The 25437-nt window shown below is 47.1% G+C and overlaps 1 protein-coding gene across 13 annotated transcripts in view; it reads left to right on the top strand.

Annotated features, from left to right (window-relative positions):
• The window catches only part of Tmem229b (transmembrane protein 229B), a 43187-nt gene that overhangs the window by 1952 nt on the left and 15798 nt on the right, over positions 1-25437 (top strand). Inside the window, exon 1 of one of the 13 annotated variants that reach the window (XM_060387753.1) lies at positions 296-422. The exons of 8 other annotated variants lie outside the window; for them this stretch is intronic. The gene's annotated coding sequence lies outside the window, so the exon portion shown is untranslated. Of the gene's footprint in view, positions 1-295; positions 423-16218; positions 16313-21496; positions 21713-24131; positions 24249-25437 lie in introns of those variants that run through there. 4 more of the 13 variants (XM_021651170.2, XM_021651175.2, XM_021651174.2 and 1 more) reach the window with 4 other exon arrangements.

The raw sequence follows: 25437 nt of genomic DNA, 5'->3' as shown, positions 1-25437 counted from the left end.
GAGACTTTGTGTTCAGAACCAGAGACAGGCAGTAGGGGCACGGAACACCGATCTTCGGAGAGGAATGCGAAGTTGATCTAGTGTTGATTTTGGCCACTTCAAGACAGAATCAAGGGAGGTTGCAGGACTTCTAAGGGGGTCACAGGAGAAGAGGAAGTGCTCTGAGCAATTCGTCTGTGGTCCTGGAACTGAGGTGACTAAGGTTAGGCTGGGTGGCTAGCAGAGATAACACAGGCAGCTCCATGTCTGTGGGGCTCCTCCCTCCAGCTAGGTGGGCTTGGTTTTTGCCCAGTCCAGGCTGGGTTTATCCCAGGCTGATTCACAGCTGAGGATAGTGGCACAGAGGCCTGACCTCCCCAGCAGAAAGGGTGCAAGAAGGCTTTTCTGTGGACTGGATGTTCTTCAGATACACAGACTGGGAGGTAAGAACATGGAGCTCTCTTGACCCCCTCTTTGAAAGTGATGGGATGAGCCCTGAGGGGTGGCACAGGCACACCTGTAATCCCAGCATGCAGGGCGGCAGAAGCAAGCTGATCGCTGTGAGTTCAAGGCCAGCCTGTCTACAAAGCAAGTCTAGGACAGCTAGAGTTACACAGAGAAACCCCGTTTTGGAAACAAACAAACAAATAAACAAAAAACTGAGGAAGAAGAAAAGAAAAGAGTGGGGCATGGTTTCTTACATTTCTAAACTGATTTAAGAGCCTGAATCCTTGAATGAAAGATATTAGCAGAGTTAGTGAGTCTTATACTACATTTATTTCAGTTGACTCCGATTGTTTCTAAAGGGGATAGTTTTACAGGGAAGAGCTAAATTACAGCTTTTGCGATAGGGAAAGGTCGGTGTTAGTTTTAAAAGTGTCATTTTTATCAGAAGAGTTGCTACGTTACACAGGCGGTGAGGTGGTTTTTCTGTCTGCCTCTGCTCATGGGACATCGTGAGTGGCAGTCACAGTTAAAGCTCTGAAAAGGGTCTCTGATGATGTGGTGGCTTCTGGCACCACAGGGACAGAGCTGGCTGAGTGCAGTAAAGGGGGGCAGCTTGGCTTAGCCTCAGCCAGCCGTATCAGATCTGGCTGTCCTTGAGGGAGAAAAAGGAAATCTAACCCTGCTGCTGCTCAACTGCTCTCAAATTTGTGTTCCGTCACTCCTCTCCTCCCCACTCTTTCTACCCCCTAATTACAGACAAGGTGCCTTAGAATTTAGTGACTGTGTGTGTGTGTGTGTGTGTGAGAGAGAGAGAGAGAGAGAGAGGGAGAGATTCGGGAACATTCCTTTTAAAGTGTGAACAATTTCTGCCCTGGCACATTCTCAGCTCCCTTTGTTCATACCTGGCCACGGAAGGAATAGGGAAAGGGATTAAGATAATCTGAAACTGGCTATATTTTTGTCTTCCTTCCTTTAGCCTTTTCAGAAACTAGAATGTTTGTTTTTGAAAAGTGTAAGGCAGTTTGAGGAAAATGGACAGGAGCCGGCATTCTTGGTTATGGTCCTCAAGTCATACTCAGCATACTGGCTGTTGTGTGCTGACATTCTTCTCCTGGGATTCGAGAAGGTCTAAAACCAATTGTCTTACGATTCTTGGCATATGCGTTTCCAAGACGCTTGAAGAGAATTTTGGTGCTGTAGGTTTGGGCTAAGCATGGTGACAAATGCCTGTAATTCCAGCTCTTGGGTGGTAAAGACAGGAGGATTTGAGGCCAGCCTGGTCTATGTATAGAGTTTTAGACCAACAAGGGTTAAATAATGATATCTTGGCTGGGGAAAAAAAAAAGACATTCACCTCAGATCAAGCTATGGAATGCTCCACATTGCCGCCATTTGTGGAAAAGGAAATGGTTACTCCCCCTGGCACACAGACCCACCATAAAACAGAGGCTGACTAAGTGACCCTGCTCATTCTTAGGCTAACGTGGAAAGCCTGCTTGCTTCTCTTTGCTCACACGTTTTGGGCTCCAGGAGTGGGCTCCTTCACTCCTCCACACAAAGGTTCTGTTCATTTTGACATCAGTTCCTCTACCTATAAATTTAGTGCGGCTAAAATTGTAGGGTGGCCTTGGCCTGCTACTCCTTCAAAGAATGGTTTTCAAAGGAAATTCAATCCCTTTCAATGCTAACAGTTTTGTGACATGAGGTTGGACACGGACAAGTCTAGCAATCTAAAGAGTAGACACAGTCATTGCCATTTGCTTATCTGAACTTCCAGACCCCACCATCTGTTTTTCTCTGATGGCTCCCAGGGATTTTGAGGCCTCTTGGTCTCTGTCATGGTTGGTGCTATAAAAGAGTCAGCAACATTAATATGTGGCAAACATTCTATGGTTGGCAGGACTTGGGTCTTGAAATCGCTCTTTCCTCTAGAATCTTGGCAACCTGTAAAATTTCACTGGCCATGTATTAGGAGAGCTAGTTGACAATCAGTGAGAGCATTTCTGTCACACCTCTTCTCTCCAGAACCCCCACACTCAGGACACTTTGGAGCATCCACTTCTGACTGCTTTATCAGGTGGGCTCAAAAGATGAATTGGTCTATTCATTCATTGTTTCCATTTTTAAGAGGCACCTCCGCCATACAAGCTTCTAGTCTGGTCCATCTTACAAGAGAGATTTTAGTAGGGCCTTCATTACCAGCCCCAAGTCTAAAGATGCCAGCCAAAAGATTGAAGGACCACAGAGACAGGGTTCTTCTCTGAACTTCTGAGGAAGCAATTTATGCTTTGAGATAAATGTATAATAGGACTTCAGCGGAGCAGAAAGAATCCAACTTGTAGATAATAGCTGCCATTCTATGGATCATCAGCAGGGATCCATTTTGTTTTCACTTAAAAATTGTTGAGAATTTTATACACCATTACTGTATTTACATCATTTCCTTCACTTTCCGTCCATCTCCTCCTATGCGCCCACTCCCTCTCATGACTTCTTTAACTACTATTGTTATATACATAGAACTTACTGGGTCTAGAAGTGGTGCTCATTGTAGTTGTGTTTAGGGCTGACCTCTTAGGTTTGGATAGGTCAGGGGACTCATCCCTAAAGAAAGCTGATTCTCCCTGTCTCAGCCGCCCGTGATTGCCTGTAGGTAGGATCTTGAGAAATCTCCTCCATCCATTTTGGTATGCCCATTGGTGCCCATTGGTGCTGCCAGCACGCATGTCTTGTGTAGGCAGCCGTATCGTTGAGGTTTCATGGCTGCTGCTTCCCTGTCCTGTCCAGAGGATGTTATCTAGTGGCAGGCGTCCGGTACTTCGGCTCTTAAAATCTTTTCACACTCTGTTCAGTGGTTTCCTCTGACCCTTAGGTCTAGAGGTTGTGTTGTTGTCATGCATCGTTCATGGGTGAGGACCACCGCAGCCATTTATTCTCTACATCTGACAGCTGTGCATCTCCGTAAGAGTCCCCACATGTCTCAAAAAGAAGCGTCTTTGATGAGGGACCGAGAGCTACACTCATCCGTGGGTGTAAAGACAAGCATGTAGGTTCCTGTTGAAAATTATACTGGTTTAGGAAACTGGCTGTAGTCGGTTCTGCTCTAGGGTCTGTGACCTCTCCAGCCGGAGTAGTGAGCTAGTATGCGGTACCTGGCATGACTTCCTTCCTCCTAAGCAGGCCTTAAGTCCAATTAAATAGCTGTTGGTCACCCCCAAGGTAAAAGGGCAACTATTGCACCATTGAGAATGTCTCACCAGGCCAGTCATTGTTGTGGTTCGTAGCCTTTACAGCTGGGTAGGACTTGTGATTGCTTTTCTCCCTTAGCAGCTTGCATAGCACCTTCCGATACTACCAGAGTTAGTCCTCAGGGAGGATCATGGATCTGTGTTTAGCACATGTACAGACAGCCTTCATTGTCTGTCTAGCAGTGTCCTTAATTAGTCTCTATCTTAGTTCCTTAGGCTCTTCCTCCATCTTTTTCCCAATTAAAACACGCACGCTCGCGGGCACATACACACACACATTTTTTCACGCACACACTTGCAAAGCCAGGAACCTGGACATTGGTCACCCTTTTATCTACATCATAATGCAAATACGGACAATAAATATTGCTATCATTCGGCAGCATAAGCAGCAGATCTGGAGTTTTCTCTGATACCATGCAGGGCTTTTTATTTATTTATTTAGCTCACCCAAAGCAATGAAGTGACCCTCTTATAACTGACCTAATATAGGCACCCTCAAACTTTTGTGTGCATAGTTCCTGGCATGTGAAAGTACTTAAATCACCAGCTGTGATAGTTGGATGCCATCAGACACCCAGACTTCTAGGTCACTGGACACTAACTTTGTTTTAAGGAAACATCTCCAAAAATCGATAAATCTGGGAATACTCCCTAACTCACTTGCTGGATTGACCTTGGGTGACCCATTTCAGTACTCTGAGACTTAATTCCACAAATGGACTTTCAGCTGGCTTCCGTGATCGAAGCACTGGCAGTTGACAGTCATGTTGAATACTTGCTATGTGCCAGGCACTGGGCTAAGTACTCTTCCTATGTTCTCCCCTGAGAAAGGCACTGTTGATTATTCCCACTTTCCAGCTGGAAAGACCGAGCGAGTCTCTGCAACAGTAGCTCTCGTACAGCTAGAAAGTGTCCAGACTGGGACTTGAACTGAGGTCTGGTTAAGCTGCAGATTGTGAGTGCTGGATTGGATTGGGTGATAGAACAAATATCGGTGAGTGGCCGGAAGTGGAAGCATGAGCATATAAGGAGAGTTGACGTGAATTAAATGTGGCCAGCTAAAGGAAGATGGAAGTACAGATCCTTGCAAACTGGCGTCCTCATGAGTGTTGAGGAAAAAAGATGAAGTCTGTACCCTGCAGTGGGATGCAGACCAGATGGCCTGGAAGTTATTATAAAGGGAACAGGCTTTCTGCTTGGCATAGTAATGTATCTTATAAGCCCTGTTTCATTCTGATGCTAACGTTTTGCTCCTGTTTAACAGACACTTGGGCAGCATTTTCCTTTCTGTTACACCTTCCTGACCGTCAGGGCAGCTCATTCATAGCAGATTCCCGTCTCTAGTCTTGGTTCTCCAAGCTCTTCCCTTGTCCAATCACATTTGGGGGACTTGATAATGACTTGAGTCCCAGATATGCTTTGCAAAGAACAGAAAACGGGGGCTGGAGAGAGGGCTCAGAGGTACAGAAAACACTGGACTAGGGTTTGGACTATAACTCAGTGCTGTAGAATTTGCCTGGCGTACACAACTACCTTGGATCAATCCTCAGTAATGAAAACAAACAAACAAACAAATGAAAAACAACGGTTTACCTTATAATCATCAGATTACCCTATATCCATCAGGCTACCCTGTTCTGAGAGAGGATTTATGGCCACCAATTACTCCATTTAGGGATAACTGGCTACTTCAGTGGTAAGTGTCCTCAGTCCTAGACAATTCAACTCTATGTCTCATATCGTTTGGGGGTGTTTATGGAAAGGAATGAGCATTATGGAGGAGGCCTGGGAGAGCTGTTAAGAAGCTATTTGACAGAGTCATGTGTTAGGGACAAGGAGACAGGCTTTGGACTCAGTTTGGTGACTGTACATGGAATGTAAATTCTTTGGCTTTTGGCTTCCTTGTGGTATAAAATAGGGAGTTGCCACATGAGACTGTCTGTGACCTGTCTTCTAGGAAGCGTGCTGGATGATCCAGAGGGCTGGGGGTGACTCTGGCCTTTCTCAGGGAGAACTCAGCTCATCCTGAACTGATGGAAGTTAGAGCTGGGGAAGCGTGGGTGGAGTGGAGGGAGGAGGAAGCCACGCTGGAAGTTAAGGAGTAAAGCCAGAAGCTAGAGTAAGAGCTTCCTAGTGATGGGGTAACAGGTAAGGTATTCCTTTCTCTGTCCTACTGAGGCAGCAGAGAGGTGGCATTGGTGTGCCTTTCTTCTCCCCACTCCTTTGCCTTCTCTTTAAAACTTAAGCTTTTTCATTCACTGCATCCTCTCCCGTCCTGCCGCGGGGCAGGCTCTAGGGAAGGCTGCAGCCAGAGCAGCTGTCTGTTCGTGGATGTTTCACATTCTGCATTTGGGTTTGGCAGACTCCTCTCCCCTCCTCCCCTGCTGCTTCCTAGGTCCTCAGGACTTTGCTTGAAACCTCCTAGGTAACACAGTGCCTGTGAGGACTCTCCTCATCCGCAGGCAGCCCTACCTCTGCCTGAAGGGACAGGGCCAAACCATGAACTCAGCTGGAGTGCTAGAGGTCATGGCCCATTTGCTCATGGAATTGGACCGCCTGGGTCTCCTTTGAGCAGGACCATTTATATAAGGATCTATCTACTCTTTTAATTCATCCTTATGCATCCGCTGTTTTTTACCTGATTATATTATATTCAAGGTTGAGGAGCAATTGAGTTCCCCTTGAACCCACCAAGCCAATCATTTCTGTCCCTGCCTACTCGTGTTTTTTTTCCCCTCTTTGCTTCCTTTAAAAAAATTATGTGTATGCCTGTTTTGCTTGCATATATGTCTCTGCACGACGTGTGTATTCAGTACCTATGCAGGCCGGAAGAGGTCACTGGGTTCCCTAGAACCCTAGGGTTAAGGAGGTTCTAATCTGCCCTGGGGTTCCTGGAACTGGAACCTGGATCTTCTAGAAGAACAGCTTGTGCTCTGAAGTGCTGTGCCTAGCCTTCAGCTCCCCGGGAGGCCATTTTAATGATGAGGACAAACATTTCATTTTAATAGCTGTTCAGGAACATTTCTGCGCCCCGGGATGCTGTTATGTTTACTCAGTGAGTTTTCTTCTTTCCCTTCCCATCCATGCACAGTCAGTCTGGCTTTCTAAGATTTCTGGTTATTCATGAGCAGTAGAGGGTCCTGTGGTCCCTCTGAGTCACAAACATGGCCTCAGTTCAGTTCTTCAGACATCCATGTCTTTATCCCTGAACTGCAAAGGACAGGAGAGTGTTCAGTGCTCAGCACTATTGTTTTCTGGGCCTCGATTGCATTTAATGCTGATTCTGTCTCTTGTGCCCACACTCATGGGTTTCTCAAAAATCGCTCTTTCCCAAGCTGCTGAGATATTCACAATGGAAAATTTATCACTGGACGTGGTGACTCATGCTCGTGATCACAGCATCGAGGAGGCTGAAGCAAGAGGCTTACCACAAGTTCAAGGTCAATGAGGGCTGCGTAGTGAGTCCCAGGGTAGCCTGGGCTATAAAGTGATACCTTATCTCAAAACAAACAAACAAACAAACAAACAAGAGAAAATCATTCTTCAATATTATTGTTCCTGCTTTAGAGTCCCCAAAGCCAGAAATTTTCCTCTAGTCTCGTTTCACTAGCTTGAGCTCAAAGGCCCTTTGGATGAGGTCCACTCTCTCCCACGTGTTAGTTCTAGAAACCAGTCCCAAACCCTTTGAAGCAGTGAACTTGGAGTACAGACGTACTCCCAGATCTTCAGTGTCCCCTCCTCTTCCCCCAGCTGATGGCCGGTCTGTGGTTCCCCATCTGCATACCCCTACTTGCAGGGAACAGACGTCGTGTTTCCTGAGGGGTCCTGCAGCAGCCCTGCTCACCACCCATTGCCCAGGAGCAGCATTCTCCAGATTCCTCTGCAGAGATGCCCTGCAGCATCTGCCTATCCTGACCATCTGTGCCCTCGGTATGGGGAAGGAGTTTGCACACGCCTTTCTTTTGAAGACAGCCATCCTTGACTGGTGTCACACTATACCTTTTGTATCTTGGTGTCTTATTTAAGATTTCTGACTTAACATCTTTTGATATGTATTTCACTAAAACCATAAATCTCAGGGCTGGAAAGGTGGCTCAGCAGTTAAGAAGGCCTACTGCTGCTGGGTGGTGGTGGCACCTTTAATCCCCAGGCTAGGAATGCAGAGGCAGGAGGAGGACCCTTCTTCTGTTCCCAACAACTACTTACAACTCTGGCTCCAAGGATCCAAAGCCTCTGACCTCCATGAGCACTGTCATTTACAGATACCCTTACACAAGCACATTTAAATACATATAATCAAAAAAAAAAAAAAAAGAAGGTAACTGTCAAGTCAGATGTAGCAGTACCTACTCAGCACTCAGGGAAGCTGAAGCTAGAGAAAAGGATCAGGTATTTGAGGCTGGGGAGGTGAGCGCACATTATAATCCTAGCACTAGGAAGGCAGAGATGGTGGATTCCCGGAGCTTGCTGGCCCAAACCACTGAATCATTGAGTGCCAAGCTCAGTAAGAGATGCTGTCTCAAAAATAGTGTGACTAAGGAAAACTCCATGTCAACCTATGGCCTCTTCACAGATGCTTCTGCTCACATACGCAAGAATACACACACACACACACAGTTGATCCAAACAGGTTAACAAAGAAAAATTAACATTTATTGCGTTCTTACATAGTCATCCTCTATATCCGAAGGTTATGCATCTATGGATTCAACCAATTGCTAAAACAAACAAACAAACAAATTAGGAGAAAAAAATATTGTGTTTATAACTGAACATGTATAGACTTTTCTTGCCATTATTTTCTAAACAGTACAACACAGCTACTGTTCATAGAGTATTTGTTATGTATGACAAGCTACCCAGAGATGGCGCAAAACGTGGGGGGTGTGCCTGGGTTATACGCGTTTTGCATAGGGGACCTGCATTTCTGCAGGCTTTGGTGTCTGTGGGGTTTCCTAGGAGCCGTTGCCTTCAGACACTAAGAGATGACTGTAGGGCTAAGTGCTGTTTTCAGCAGAGCACTCGGCACTCTCAATCCCCACGAGGGAGCTGCTTGTACTATCTCTGTTTTACAAATGAATAAACTGAGGCAAAGGGAGGTGAAAGCAATTTCTCTAAGGTCACGTAGTTGGTTTGCATTAGTGTTGGGGTTTGAATGGAGGAAATCTGACCCCAGAGAGTGCACTTTTTAAACCACAGTGCCGTGCTGCTTCCCACGAGAGAGGGGCCGGGAAGACCACATTCATGTGATTGACAAATGTTGTTTTCAGATGTACTTTTGGTCCCTCACTCTGGCTTTGGAGAGCTCCCTGCTTTGTCTTTTCCTCTCCCCACATTCAACAACTCTGTGTCTTTTACCAGAGTCTAATCCACCTGCCTAGGTGGCCTGTCATGCATGCACCCTCACCTCCTCCCATGGACAAGCTGGCTATAGGGTCCCCATCAGGCCTGTCTGTCTGCATTAGAACTCAGCCACAGAGGTGTGCTTGGCCAAAACCCAATTCTGCTGGTATCTTTCAACTCCTCTTGTCATTTTGTCACTAAGTTGCTATTATTGCATGCTTTTATGCCAAGGGCAGTGAACCTGAAGTTGGCAATCATAGCCACTATTTGCCTATTACTAACTTATGCAGAGGCCTGGCTTCTCTAAACCTTTGTTTCATCATCTTTAAGACGTGGGTGTGGATTAGGGCCCTTCAATTGCAATAGTTTATAATTTTATTTACCTTAAAAAATTAGTTTATGTGTATTTGTGTCTGCCTGAGTGTATGTATGTTCACCAGATAGATGCAGGAGTCTGTAGAGGTCTGAAGGGGTGTCGGAGCCTCTGGAACTGGAGTTACAGGTAGTCGGGGGCCACCACATCTTATTTACCTTTTTGGTTTCTACTAACTCTTAGGGTCCTGACGGTTCAGGACCCTGTACAAGGTTAACATACGGAAACTACATATAGCGTTAGTGGGGAAAATGTTTCATGACATGTCTATTCTGGACTTGACCAGCTTTTAGGAATCACACTCTCTGGGTGATCACCAGGGAGGGCTCCTCAGTTTTACTCTTTTCGGGGTGAGTTTAAAACAGACACTCCAGGTCCAATCTGCTGCCTTTCCCCTCTCGGAGACCTGATTACGCTTACTGCGCTACAGATGGCTTTCGTGACCACGAAATAGAAGCATCCCTAAACTGAAAGCTAACTGCCGTCGGTAGGGCCTGACCTGGACTAAGAAGGTCATCAGTGGCTACTCTCATGACAGGGTGTGCGTGTTCATGGATGTCACTGCAGTGATATTACATGTTGAGCGAAGGGATGATTCCCTCCCTAACCCCTGCTTGTGGGGGTTGTGTCATTTACTCTATGTGCTCAGAATTACTTTTTCAGAAATCTAAAACATTCTGAACTCCAAGGGTGTGGGATAAGTGTTTGAGGTTCTGTATTACATTTCTCAGCAGAGCTGCTGTTGGCTCTGATGGTCTTTTGAACTCTTTAAATCTCACAGAACTTTAGAGGAGTCTCTACTTCATTGACTTCTCCTGAATCCCAACTGTGGTTCCCACAAAGCTACTGCTGTTGACCATGGTTTACCGAGTTTTGAATGTTTCATTAAGGTAGCTTTTACAGTGGCTGGAGAGATGGCTCAGTGGTTAAGAGCACTTGCTGCTCTTATGGAAGACCAGAATTCAGATCCCAGCATACACATCAGGCGGCTCACCTTGACCTGTAACCCAGCTCCAGGGTGTCCCATGTTCTCTTCTAGCTTCCAGAACACATACATGTACACATAAGTTATACACATACACACACACACACACACACACATTTCATTCCTAAGTTGCTTTACATTTTGAATTTCAAGTGAATGGTCTTTGTTAGTTTGTTTTTGACCTGAGGTTTTCCATGTAGCCCCAGCTGGCCTTGAACTTGAAACCATCCTGCCTTAACCTCCTAAGTGCTGTGATTGCCATGGAATACTACAGTGCTCAATTGCCAGTGCCTTCCTTGCCTTCCCTGGTCCTGGCCTATAGGACCATGAAGACTGTGTCTCTGAGATGGACCTGGGCACACCAGCCAGCAGCGATACCCTGCTTCCTCCTTGGCATGGTTAGCTCACACAAATAAGCTTGATGGTTTCTGGGGGTACTTCCTGTACTTGGGTGTTCCTTTGGGGCCCCAAGACCTCATTTCTCCTATTTTATCTGGGAAGTGATGCAACATTTTATTGATCATCAGTTTGCTTATTAACTCCTACAACTGTGTTGACTGGGCATTTTATTATTCACTTATTTAGATCGGCTATTTTGAGATGAGGCCTCACTTCGTGGTCTAGGCTGGCCTAAAGTACATGGTGCTGTGACTGCCTTTCTGCCTCATCCTCCCAAGTGCTAGGAACTACAAACATAAGCCACCATTCCTGCTTGATCATCTGAATTTAAAAGTAGGTTCAAATTCTTATGGGACATGCAAATCTATACAGACCAAAAAAAAAAAAAAAAAACAAACCAAAACCCAAAAAAAAAACACTACACAGAAATGCAAAATCCTCTTCTTTGCATGTTGACTATGTTTTTGGACCTTCTGTAAGGCCTCTCCTTTCCACTTGGCTCTTACATATCTTTTGGTCATTAGAGACAAATCACTTGTCTTCTCTCATTCACAGGCACACACCCTTGTACTTTGTCAGTGTTGAGAAATAATGGCCAGGCCTGTGGAAGGTTAGGCCACTTTCCCTGACTATTAATTAATCAGCCCCTCTCAAGAGGCTGAGCTGTAAACATTTCTGGCTTTGCCATTTTAACCCGTCGGAAGTTCTCCAGGCTCTTCCCTTCTCTGTCCCTATTCCTGTCCATGGTTCCTCACGATATGGCATTTTCCATAAATATCTCTAAGCATCCTCTTCCATACTGTTTACTCATCTTCATATCCATTAAGGAAGATATTCCACAGACTCAGCCTGGCACCTGTTTCTTTGACTACCTCTAAGCACATTTCTGCCTGAAGACATTGAACCATTTATCATTTCCCTGCCCCCTCTAGATGGCTTGAGATCTTTCTATTGTTATATTGTGCTGGGGAAAAAAATGCTGATATAGTAGAACTTGAATTAGTTAGGCAACTGGCATTTCCCAAAGGTGCTCAATTAAAGGTTGGCCATATCAGCTACAGAATGATCATTTGGGAGCTCCAGTCGACATCAGGGAAAGACCACTGTCTTTATTCTGTGAGACAGATCGTTTGAATCTACCCTAATTCTTCTTATTCCCCTGCCATTGCGGTTTCCTTTGCTTTTAAAGACACAACCTACAATGATGCCCCATTTTAGTCAGCATATCTGTAGGGCCTCATTACTCTGAATAAAATTCAGACACTGGGACCTACCTATATATACATAAACTTTTGTCCATTTTCTCAGTGCTGGAGATCAAACTCGGGGATGTACATTAAAAAAACAAAAAACAAACAAACAAAAACCCCAAACAAACCAGTGTCCTCAGCCCTTGCTTGTTCCTGTTGGTAGTATTTATTTGTGTTTATTTTCTCTCTTCCCCTCTTTCCCATTTTCTCACTCTTTTGCTCTCTTGCTCTCCGTACGTATGTGTGTGTATGTGAGTGTGTATGGTACTGGAGCATGGCCTCAATATTTATTTTACCACCGAATTATAGCCCAAGCTTTTGCTTATTAGTGTTTTTGTTTCTGTGTTGAGACAGAGTTTCTTTGTGCTGCCCTGGCTGTCCTGGAACTTGTTCTGTAGACCAGGCTGGCCTTGAACTCAGAGATCCACCTGCCTCTGCCTCCTGAGTGCTGGGATTAAAGGCGTGCAACCACCACTGCCCAGGCCTTTTGTATTTTTTTATTTTAGAGCAAGGTCTTACTAAGTTGCCCAGGATTGCCTTAAACTTACTTTGTAGCCCAGGAAAATCTCATCCTTCCTTCTGCAGACTCGAAAGTAGCTGGGCTTACAGGCATGGGCTGCCACATGAGGCCTGGGGGGGGGGGAGGAGGTTGTTTTGTCTTGCTTTTAAGAGACAGTATTGATTAGCTCAGGCTAGGCTTGAACTTGTCCTGTCCCCCTGGCTGACCACAGGTTTTCTTTTGTTCTCTCATGTCTCCAGCCTTTGCCTCCCTAATGCTGAGATTATAGGCAGGTGCAAACAAACAAGCTGCCTCTACCTTCCTTTTTAAAGTCAGCATAAAGGGTTAACTCTAACCTAAAAGAGAAATAAAGGGAGGAATTGATTACCATGCAGTATCATATGCGCAGTGTGGAACTAGTTTGTCATAACCACCTGGAAGTCAGACGCTTGAATCCTTTGCCCAGTAAATGGTTACTGAGAATGAGATGACCAGAAATGAGGTCCAGGTGTGTGTTGCGGGTGACTCAACATACCAGGAAAGGTGCTATTGAGGACTGATGTCATTCTCCAAAATGATGAACATTTTGTCCCAAAGAATCTAAAGTAAGATATCCTTTCAATTTACATGTTAATGGCATTCCCAGCCAGAGCGACCTGCGGCAAAGCCACTCTAATGTTTGGTGTGGCGCCGTACAGCTGGGATCCCAGCACTTCCTAGGCTGTGGCGAGAGGATTTCTATTGGAGGCCAGCCTGGAATACATAGTGATGCCCTGTCTCAACCAAACCAAACCAAGACAGCAGCAGCAGCAGCAACAACAACAACCAACATACACATACACACAACATGCAGAAGGGAGTGGGATCTATCTCGGTGGTCGCTTGCCTAGCATACTAAAGCCCTGGATTAAATGACCAGCACCTCAAAACAAAATCAAAGCCAGTGGTGGTGGTGGTGGCTGCGGCAGCGGTGGTACACACCTTTAATCCCAGCATTCGGGAGGCAGAGGCAGGGACAAATGGGAACCTCTGAGAACCCGTGGCACCTACTATGGTGTTGATAGGTGCCTTCCAACCCTCCCCACTGGTGAGGAAGAGCCAAGGATCAGGGACTGGCTGCTGGGTCTCTAGGTCTAGCTTACAGTATCACAGTATTTGTATGACTTTACATAGGTTACAATTGATTCTGTATGTCTGGGTGTCTTCTCTGTCAAGAAGAGTCAAGGGATATTCATACACGTGTTGAGGATATCTTGTTAAGTACTTGCTTAGCATGTGAGAAGCCCTGGGTTTCACTGCTACTATAGTACTGCTGCTGCTACTCCTACTATTGATGATGACGATGATAATGATAAAAAAAAAAAACAACAAAACAAATATGCCCTGCCTACCTGGGATTGGAGCTTAACTATGCTTTCTTTCTAGACCTTCAGGCCAGGCCAGGACATCTGTGTGAGCCCCACAAGGTATATCCCACTCCCAGAGTCTCCCTCACTGTGATCTCTTTCTAACACTCAAACCTTCTAGGAAGAGAAGGAGAAAGGGGAGGGGAGAGAAAGAAGAAAGGGGGACAACACCTTTCTCTTGTCTGCTTCAGCAGCTTTTCCTTACCCTTCAGGAGCTGATACCTGAAGTCCTCAGTCCATCCCTGTCGAAGCCCAGTGTCCATTTTTTTTTTTCAGCCATACCTTCCTAAACTGACACCGTTTCTTTGTGTGGTCAAGTTTTTTCATCCCCTGTACAACTTTCCTTTTCAGTTGGCCCTGACCTCTGGCGTTCTCCTCCCTCCCACCTCTCAGAGTTCCCAGTGTCTTTTCCTGAGTGTGCTTCCGCTTTCCCGAGTCTTTCTCTGGCTCCTACTCAGGGCCTCATCCTCTGCCAGCCTCAGATGTCACCCTCCTCCCCGGCATGCTCCTCCTCTGCTGTGCTCCATCCTATACAGGTCCCAAGGCCATGTCCAGCCTTGAGCTGGCTATCCTACTGGTATCTCAGACACAAAGAGCATCTGAAATACAGCCCAGACCTCCACCTCTTCCTAGATCCTCTTCTTTCTGGGAAGGACACCATCATAGCCAGGGGCAGAAATCTGGGTGCCCTCCTCAATTCCTCCTCCCAGTTAATCATGAGTCCCGTCAGTCATCTTTCATAATGGCTCTGCACTAACACGGGTGGGGTTTCTTAATAGTCTTAACTAATTATGTTGGTTGCTCAATCCTCATTAGTATATAGGATCACATTTCCTATTGGGCTAGATTAAGATTTTTACTATTGGGCTGGATATAAGGTCTCTCTCTTGATTCTTTCTTATGCTGGGGATAAAAACCTGGGGTTCAAACATGCTGGACAATTTTCTGCCACTGAGCCCACCCTGAATCCTATTCTTTAAATATTTTTCTCTGGTATTCTATACGTGTGTGTGTGTGCGCGAGCGTGTGTGCGTGCGTGCGTGTGTGCGTGCGTGCATGTGTGCGTGCGTGCGCCCGATAAAGTGTCAAGTGCTTGGACTGGGTCAGGGTGAGGGCCTCTGATGCCATGGTCTTTGCATGTGTAGCCCTGATAGAACAAATAAGTACTGAGTGACTGTTTGATGAGCATGTCAGTGAATGTCTGAGTAGGATGAACTGGAAAGACCCCATTTTTTTTACAGTGAAAAGCACCGTAATAAGGAAATATATTATTGGTTTTCTAGGGTTTGACACTGCACCCTCATTCCCTCCCAGGATTTTATGTTTTTAAAACAGCCAGTTCCCTGTCATGCCTCAGCATTCACACTCGGCCTGTTTAGTATTCCGTGGTCTGCACATGCAAGATGCAGATAAGAGTTTCTGCGTTGCTGTAGATGCATGTGTGTAATGGGTGGTTTGTTTCCGCCCCCCGTTGCCACCCCCCCCCCCCCGTGAGCTTCTTTAAAGACTCTGCTATCTGGCTGTTAGTTAAAGTGAACACGCGGAGCTAGGCAGTGAACCTGAGGAGGGTAAAGTTCCTTCCGTATGTCTGTTGGGGAGGGGGAGTAGAACTTGGTGGGGGAGGGGGCATGGAAGAGCATGTTGAAAATGGAGCATCTGCTCTTGGAAGCCCAAGTGAGACCTCAAAAGGGAGAGACATGGCCCAGAGGCCTAGGTGTGAGTAAGACCAGCAAGTTTTTGAACCGTCGAAAGCTCTGGTTATAGCCAGTACCCAGACTCACTTTTAGGAGCATGTGGGTGGAAGAGGTGTCAGAATAGACTGATTACAGGTAGGGATAGTCCCAAAAGTTTAACCCCGTATTCCGGCGGGGTTAGAATACAGACCGAGTGATCCCGAGAAGATAAAGGAGTGAAATGATGGAGAAGCAAGGCAAGGGAGGGAGAGAATGTAGAATGTGCTGTGAAGGACAAACACTATGGCAGATGATAGAAATCCCAGGGTGGAGTTCTTGTGCCGGGAGAGGCGGTCTCTTCCTCTTCCTTCTTCCTGGTTTGTCTGTCCTCAGATTCCCCAGCCAGCCACTGAGTGTTTACTGGTATTTCTGAGTTCAAGTCTCTGTAGGGCCAGGTGGGCCATTTCAAAGGCATGGCTCATGCAGAAGAGCCAGTTAGTCTGCTCCGAGCCACTGAGTCATGGCTTCTCCATACCTGTTTTCCTCATCCTTCTCCTGTCAGTAGAAGCTGACTGGTCGTTCATGCAGATGACATAGAAGAACGTGACTGTGGATATCACTCAGCCGTGTTGCATACAGTAGGGTATTAAAGGAGGACTGGGGCCCTCTCTTTAGGCTACCAAAACAAGACTTGAACCTGCTGTAAGGTAAGAGGCCTGTGAACTGTCAATATTGTGACCTCAATCAGTGCAGTCTTGGGACCCTGGAGAAACAGGTGCCTTTCAGAATTTGGGGAAAAGGATTGTGGTGGACCCTTTCCAGGAAGAGAATTCTATTTTTCTTTTCTTTTTTCTTTTTTCTTTTTTTTTTTTTTCCTTTGAGAGAGTAGTGAAGGGCAGGTAAGTGAACAAAGATGAGAGACAGGGCCATTCCAGATGGAGTGAGGGCTGGCATGGGGATTCTGAGCAGAGACCCTCCAAGAGGCCAAAGCCAGAGCGACAGCCAGTTATGGGAAGCCTTGGTAAAGCCTGGGTTGGTGCGTAAGAGACAGGGCCTACTGCTTTTTGCTTTGGTCAACAAAATCTTATTAAGTATTTGTATCATGCTAGGCATTTTTAAAAGTAGCTTCTGGAGCCAAGGAGATGGCTCAGTAGCTAAAGGCACTTGCTACCAAGCTGGTGACCTGAGTTCAATCCCTGTGAGCCACACTGTGGGGAAGAGAACAGACTCCTATTTATCATATTTTAAACCATCTCGTCCTGTTCGGCGGTCACAGTCTTGTGTGAATGCTGTGTGAGCTCCATTCCTTTCATCTTCACATTTTCTGGTCACTCCTCTGTGAGCGTCGGTTCTGAGCACTGGCATCAGACACCGCCACCATCCTGGCAGCAGGATGGGATATGCCTGCTAGGCGGTGGCTGGGTCTAGACGTCTCCTAGCCGCTCTATCCCAGTGCCCAGGGTACACTTACCATCTCTGCTCCCTGACCCCCGTATCCCAGATCTGCTCACTTTAAGTGTGGACCCTGGAAAGTGCCCCTCTAGTGGAGGAACAGAGAGTCTGTAGCCATGCTACTTGTGTGGATGTCCTAGCCAAGGCACCACGATCAGGAAAAGTTTCCTTTTGGGTCTCATTTAAATAGAGGGGGCAACGATAGTCTCTAACTCGCAGGGTCTTTGTAAGCACTGAGTGAGTTAGTACATGGCAAATACTTGGACTCGTGCCCATCACACATGCTATGTGAGTCAGCCGTCATTATTGCCATTTCATTGTTTTATGGGGGGGAGGGGGATGCTGCTTCTCTTCAACTTACTCTCATCCGCCTTCTGTCTTCAGGAAGTCCTTGTGATGCCTTCTTGTTTTCTGGTGCTGTCTCACCTTAACTGTTCCTAGAAAAAAATGTCTCTTCTGTCATTCTCGGGGCCACGAGGAGGTAGATGCTTGCCCCTGGCCTCCAGGCCCGGTGAGGTTTGGCGCCTCCCCTTGGTTGTTTTCTACCTGTGTGCATGTGTGTTGTTATCATCTGTAACAGCTACCAGCTACACGGAGGTATGTAGCGTCACATGCATCAGCTCACCCAGCAGCCTGGCCCCGGGCGTGCATGGCTTGTCACTCTTAAGTCACGTCACCAATGCTGCTGTCCCATGGGCAGGACCAGGAGATGAGGAGTCCTCAGCTTCCTCAGCTGGCTTGAGGCTGCCCTAATGAATGTAATGGGTCCTCTGTTTCCTTTGTCAAAAGGAATGTTAATTATTTTCAACGGTCTAATTATGTGGCTAATGAGAGACTGACTGAGATAACATTGCCTTTAATTACTCTTGCCTAACTGCTGTTTGGCTAATTTGAGCATGTTGCAAGGCTGGGTGCTTGCTCAGTAGATGGAGCTGTCCAGCAAGAGGCTGAGGGAGGGGCCGGGATTGCTGAGCTCATGGCTCTTGATGAAGGTGCCTGAGGTGGCTAGAGTCTGCTCTGCCAAGTGTCTGGCAACCTTTCCTGTGTGCCGTCACCTAAAGGAAATGGTCCAGGTGGAGTCAGGTGGAGAGCAAACAGCAGCATTTACAGTTCCACAGGCGAACCATCCTTCTTCAGGCCACGTCCCTCACCCCAGTATACCTGCCCTTCAGGCTGCTTTTGGCCACAGTTCCTTATTCTTGGAGGACATGCACCCTGCCTGACTTCCAGGTTGACAGATGGATACTCCAGTCAAGTGCTGTCTAGAACATGGGAATGTAAAGATAAGGAGCCGTGGCCCAGAAAGCGTCCAAAAATAAGTTTGCATTATACCCCTTCCATCTTTACCCAGGAGGAATGTCACGCACCTGGGTTCTGACCCCTACCACTGGCACAGATTATCTTCCATGCTGTGACCTTCTTGTGGTTATGGTATAGTGTCCTTCGAGCCTTGCTTGGCAGACCCTTGGGAGGTGGCTCTCCTGGGCCTATCGGTGATCTCCAGTAGCTCATACGAGGTTATCTTCCATGAGGAACTGTTGTCAGCTGTAAGTGGCCCATTGCTATATGCAAATCAAGTCCCCCTAGGCCCTCCCCCTTTTATCTATATTTTATAAGTGGTGTGTGTGTGAGTGTGTGTATGGGGAGTAGGTACTAATAGAGACCTAGGCCCTCCAATTTTTTAGCTGTGGATTTAAGCACATCTGTTAACCTCTTTGAGCTTCATTCTCCTAAATCGGTTAGAGGTCTCTGTGCCTTTCATTGACTTGTGTAGACTCAGATGAATTGGCCTATCAGAAGCTGTCTAGAACAGAAGAAATCAATATTTTCAATGCTCAAAGGAATACCTGTAGTCTGAGCTATAGCCAGAGACCCAAAGGCTGACCTATTCAATAGCCATGATTCTCTTCTGACCTCTTTCATTCTATGTACAGTAGATATCTCCTTCCATGAAAGGCCAACCTTCCCTTCATTTCAAATGGCCACTTAGACCAGCTTCTGATTTGGTGAGAGAATGCGCAAACCTGTTCAGAAGGCCAAGATTCCTAGGAGCAAAGGAATAGAACTCAATGTTAGAGTAGTGCTATCCAATGGCATTTCCTTGAATATTCGACAGAAATATTCCATATCTGCTGTCCAATATGGCAGACAAGGGCCATATTTCATTTTGATTATTTGCAGTGTGGCTAGTTCATCTGAGAACTTAAGTTTTCAATTTCATTCTCTTTTACTTATTAATACTTAAATAATCTTATGTTTGTAGTAGATATTCAATTGGACAGTATTTTTTTGGAATTTTTAGAAAAAATGAACTTGTGCTTGTTTGTGCTTTATCTCTGGTCCTCATGATACTGTTCCCAGGATATGGGCAAGGTTTTGCTAGGTTGCTGGCAAAGGGAAGGTAGATTTTCCTCTCTACCAATCAATCAAAGTCCAGACAATGATCAGAAGGGAGATTTGGAATGGCCACCCTTCTCAACTTGACTCTCCATGTTTGAGGTCTGACCTCTCTCCTGTTCTTCGTGTTTCCCTTTTTGTCTGCAAGGATCAGAATCATCGGTGTTGGAGCCGTGTAGGCCGACATGTGGATGTCATGACTGTCTTAGGATTGTGTTTTTTTTGATTGACAGTGATAGAAAACCTATCATATTAGCCTGGAGAAAAAGGAATATTCAATAGCCATTCATGGTGGCACACACCTTTAATCCCAGCACTCAGGAAGCTGAGGCAAGTGGATCTCTGAGTTCGAGGCCCAGCCTCGTCTACAGAGTATTCCAGGATGCAGAGAAATCCTGTCTCAAAAACCCAAAAATCAAACCAAAAAGAATATTCTCTTTTTTTGTTACTGCTGTATATTTTTTTTTCCCCAGGACAGGGTTTTTCTGTGTAGCCCTAGCTGTCCTGGAACTCACTCTGCACACCAGGCTGGCCTTGAACTCACAGAGATCTGGCTTCACCTGCCTCTGGAGTGCTGGGATTAAAGGCATGTGCCACCACCACCTGGCCATTTTTTCATTACAATAAAATATTAGGCTAGATATAGCATTGTGGAATGTGATAAAGCCCTACTGAAATTTTCTTGCTCACAGGCAGATGGAAGGTTAGACCATCAGTCACAGTATTTCATTTTGTCTTCACTTATTAACAAACCTGTTGTTAAACTGTAGCTGACCAGGAGCCAGTGGCTGCCTGCCTGCCTGCAAAGGTTATTTCTAGCTGGTGGATCTCTGCTTGGCAGGTAGGGGTTTTGCTTGGCTGAGCCGCATGAACAGCATACTGGGTAGCTTGCAACAGCGGGGTGGGAATTGTCTGTGGGGCGAGGGGCAAGAGCATTGTCTTAGTCACTCTCATACGGTGCCCGGCCTACAGGGAACCTCAGCTTGGCTGCTGCTTGTTTGGAAGTCTCTGAGGTGGCTTAGTTATGGAAGAGAAGCACCGGTGCCACACTGCTGGGCCAATCTAGCCGTGTTAAAAAAGAGACACAGAGAGAGAGACCTTTAGCCTTCTTTCATAGGGATCGTTATTGTTTCTGAAGGCCTGGGGCATACTCTAAAACATAGAGAGTAATGGGGAGGGGAGAGAAGGGACCCAGACAAATTCCAGGTCACTCCTGTAAGGTCACTATTGCATCTCTTATGGCTGACAGGAGGTGGCTTGCTAGTGTCATGTGATGGGCCTTCAAGAGGTCCTTGGCTGTGACCTGATGGGATCCGCATGGGGGGGATTATGGGTAAAGGAGAGGTAAGGAGACTTTACTGTAACACATGCCTGGCTCTGGGACAGCAGCCAGGAGGCTAATTAGAAAGCTCAGCAGCTGTCCAGCTTTTCAGGCAGCAAGCAGGAGCTACCAGGTGCCAGTGAGCAGTGTGGGAGGGAAAGGAAAGAAGTTGTGGTGTGTATGTGTGTGTGTGTGGGGGGGGGTGTTGTCAGGGACCACACTCCCAGGTGTACTGCTTGGGCAGTGTTTTGCTAAGAGAGGGAGATTAGAAGTTGCTTGCTGAGGTGGAATGAACTGGGTGAGGAGGAATAAGAGGGGACAGGAGGGTAACAGGACAAGGAGTCCTACGTGAAAGAGAAGATTAGGGTGAGACGAGGAGCAGGCAGGGACATTCAGAGTCCAGGCCCCCCAGAGCAAGGGGCCATGTGGACCCTTGTCCAAGTGCGGGGTGGGGCGTGGGGGGTGGGGCAGCTGGCATCCCCAGGCATGTGCCTGTGCCTCCTGTTCACTTTGAGGGGATGATGGCATACTGCCTGTCGTTTGGGGTGCTTGGATACCAATTGAGTTTGTAGCTTTGGGTGGTCACTCTGGTTTGGGAACCTGCCAAATCCATAGCGTTTAGGGCTGGCCTCACTATAGAATAAGCTAACGCAGTGGAATGAGCCTTTTTGGTTACACCTCGGTTTCCACTAACGAAGTACTCAGGGTGGAGCCCTAGCTAAGCTCAGGAGGAGCCAATCACCCAAACACCTCATGATAAAAAGATTAGAGGGGTGGACCTTCTGGCCCTAGCCATGAACCTCTGAGTATAAAGACTCTTGGCAATCCCATAAGCGTGTGCTGTGCCCCCGGTGACCGAGTGGGTCCTGGGACTGCAACCCCCGCCACCTCTGCTCTGCTCCATTTACTCTTCATCCAGCTGTCCCACCCAGTGAAGGTATGTGTTTCTGTGGGTTCTGTGAGACATCCTCCTAGCAAATGAATCAGGCAGAGACAGGGAGCCTGGAAATAATGCTTTGTAGTCAGCGGTCGGAAGAACGGGTGAAAACCTCTTTGTGATTGGCATCTGAGGCAGGGCAGTCATATGAGAGGGAGCCCTCAAATTTGTGGGATCCACTGGCTTTGTCTCGGGGTAGAATGTCAGAGTTAAACTGTTAGGATAAGCAATTGGTATCTGCTGAGAATCTGCTCTCTCTGTGTCTGTCTGTCTGTCTGTCTCTCCCTCCCTCCCCTGTCTGTGTGAGTGAGTGTGTGTGTAGGGAACCCCCCTCCCACAGCTGGTTAGGGAAGTACTCTGTATTGATTGTGAGAGTATGTTCTGTTTGTTTTGGTGAACCATCAATTTTTTGTTAGTGGCCTTGTTGTTGTCACTGTTTTGTTGCTGTTGTTAGACAAGGTTTTATGTAGAACTTGATAAGTAGCTGAAGCTTGCCTGCCTCTGCTTCCTGAGTGCTGGGAGTACAGGCAAATGCCAAGCTCAGTTTGGATGTTTGATCTTTACCATTTTCTGAGAGATTTGGAAACCTCTGGCGGAAGGGAGCCTGCAGACAAAAAGTTGGTGTGACATACCATTTCTGGCTCCCTTCTTAGGTCCTCCCTTCTTAGGCCATGGAGGTGGAGTAGGTGAGAGGATTTGGATTCCAGTCAGAGAAGCAGACTGAATCCTGCAAGCCCAGCTTACCCTAAATAGTTGTAGAGGAGAGAAAATTATGCAAGGGGACTTTCCTGCCAGCAGCTGCTAGTTAAACCTCTTTGGGAAATGAATCCTCCTCCTGAGAACTGGCTGCCTGTGCACATTGTAGAAATAACAAAATGGGTTTTGTTGTTCTCTGACCTGAACCCACCTGGACCTCTGCCTATGTAGGAGCCTGCAGTGTCCCCCAAGGATGCGTGCCTGGGACACTCTGTTCCCAGCCTCACCTTCCCTGTATGCTTTCAGGCAGGTCTTCTCTACTGTCCAGACCCTTGCCACACACCCTCAGTCTGTGAGGATGCTGGGAGATGGAAGAAAGGAAAGGAACACCTCCTTTCCAGGAAGGTACCCAAGATATTAGAGACAAACTCTGGGAATCGCTAGCTTTGGTTAACACCAAGATTTAGCTGGATATTTCTCTCTTCTGTTTGTGCAGCCATCCCATAGATGACTTGTGGTCTCCAGGAGCTCATCTTGTGGGAAATAAACACAAGCGAGGTTATTTACAGACAGGATGACAGGTTTTGTGGGAACATGGTTAAAGTCTCATGGGGCTGAGAATAGTAGGGTGGCCCCCGAGGCTGCCGTGGTCTCTCAGAGCAGTGCAGGAGGAGGAGTCGGAGTAGGTAGGCTGCAGAGGAGGGCTGGAGGAGACAGCCCTGAGTGATAGCCCTGATCCCTCCATCTTCAAGGAACCCCTCAGGAGTGCTAATGGAGAAACTGGATGGATGATCTGCTGTATGTGGGCAGAGTAATGGGCTACAGGGTAGGCTGAGACAGATCCCACTGAACAGAGATAGGCCTTGAGGATGGGGTTCAGAAGGGAAGCAGCTTAAAGGCACTGAGAATTAGGGCTTCAAAGGAGTGAGATGGCCTGGGGTTTGGATCAGGTTTGTAGATTTGACCAAATATTTTAATGTTCTAAACCTTGGTAGCTGTCGCCACTGCTGCCTCGATGCTCCACAGGTGTCCTAAGAGAATCATGAGAGTTGACAAACTTGAGTAGGCCCAGCTCTGCCTTCACGATAGTTGCCGCGAGGGCTGCTGACACGCTCGTGTGCCACACAGGCTTCTGACTCAGGCTGTGTGAATCCCGAAGGAGCCTTGCAGTTTCTGTCCCCTGGACCCTGCTCTTTTTGTTTGTTTGTGTGTTTTTGAGACGGGTTTTCTCTATGTAGCCTTGGCTGTCCCAGAACTCGCACTGTAGACCAGGCTAGCCTTGAACTCAGGGATGCGCCTGCCCTTGCCTCCCGAGCGCTGGAATTAAAGGTGTGTGCCGCTACCACCCGTCTTGGATCCTGCTAGAGTGTGAGGGGGATCTGGGGACAGCTGGTGAATTTGCAGGAAAAGGTGGGACCCCCGTGACCTTGGCATCTCCTCCACCCCTGAGGAAAAGGCAGACCAAGAAGTGGGAGGTATCCAGCCAGAGGCTGGTTCCCAGAGAGAGCCGTTCTGACCACCCCACAGTGTTGTCCTCGTCTAGGACAGGACCTCAGCCCACAGCTCAGACTGCTGCAGCACCAGACGGAACAAGTAGGATGTGGTTTTAGTTTTCTGTTTCTGTTTTGACTTGTGCCGTTGCTGGGCTTGCCTAGGCCCCAGGAAGGAGGAAGTGCCCATGGGTGGGATTGAACTCTCCAGGCCACACGTCAAGGTAGCGCTCATGGTGCAGAGTGTGGAATATGCTTCATGAAGACTCTTTCTTCAAGGTGATGGGCCAGTGCCAAAGTGACCTTTGCCCCACTTCAGGCAGACTAGGAGATGGGAGGAAGACGAACAGGTGTGAGAGGGCCAAAGTTTCTGTTTATGGAGGAATTGGGGAGATACGGGCCAGGCTGAGCTCAGCAGCCCGCATGGGCACAGTCCAGACCTTCATTCTTCTCTGTGCAGAGGCCTGGGGTGGGGGTGGGGGCCTAAGCAATCTTGGCGGGGTGCGTTTTCGGACCCTACCCTCAAACTTTCTCTTGTCAGCTCTCAGCTGCCTTCCAAGTGGTTAGTTTGTTATGGGAGAGGCTTTGCCTGCACTCGGAGCCTCTGGGAGGGAGGAAGATGATACCTGGGTATCAGGGCAGGCTGCCGCCTGTCTTCTACCGGGGAGCGATAGTGTCTCAGCCTACCGCCATGTGCTGGGCAAAGTCCTGTCTGCGAACCTGTGGGTCGTGTCAAGGGGCCTCTGAAGAAAGGTCTGGTACCTTCATTTTATTTCATTATTCACGGAATAAGTGGTCAAGTCCTGCCAGTCTTGCTAGCCAGGCCTGTAGTTCTGTCTACTGTGAGGCAGGACGATTTTGTGAATCTTACTCAAGAGAGACAATTTTTAAAGATCTGGGGATAGAACTCAGTGTTCAAGCCCTTGCCTAGCATATGCCAAATTCCGGGTGCAATCCCCAGGGCTATAAAAAGAAAAAAAAATGTCTTGGGGATATTATTGGGAGGATGTATGCGGCAAGAGGCCTTAAGATGTAAGATTTGTATCAGCTTAAGGCCAGTTGTCAGCCTTACTCTTAGAGGATCTGTTGGTATTAATATGATAAGTATTACAGTAGTGGGTTGCAGGTAAGGTTTGGGGCTTTGTTGTGGTGTTTTGTTCGTTCGTTTGTTGGACATCGTCTGCCTATAGAGCCGTGGCTGACATCTAACTGGGGGAATTTCTTGTGCCTGAGTCTCCCGAGTACTGGGATTAAAGGTGTACCCCACTAGGCTCAGCTGAGGTGTGGGTGGCGGAGGAAGGAGCTTAGCATGCTTTCTTGTTTTCTTCTGTTTACTTGTGTGGTGTACTTACTTCTCTAAATCAGTGGTCCTCAACCTGTGGGTCGCAACCCAAAAAAACACCATCAGAAAACACAGATGTTTACGTTATGATTCCTAACAGAGGCAGAATTACAGTTATGAAGTAGCGATGAAATAATCTTATGGTTGGGGGTCACCACATGAGGAACTGTATTAACAGGTCGCAGCATTAGAAAGGT

This window comes from Meriones unguiculatus, chromosome 7 (genome assembly GCF_030254825.1).
Source record: "Meriones unguiculatus strain TT.TT164.6M chromosome 7, Bangor_MerUng_6.1, whole genome shotgun sequence".
In the NCBI taxonomy this organism is placed as follows: domain Eukaryota; kingdom Metazoa; phylum Chordata; class Mammalia; order Rodentia; family Muridae; genus Meriones; species Meriones unguiculatus.
Note: the sequence above shows the minus strand (reverse complement) of the source record. Positions and strands in the feature narration are given on the sequence as shown.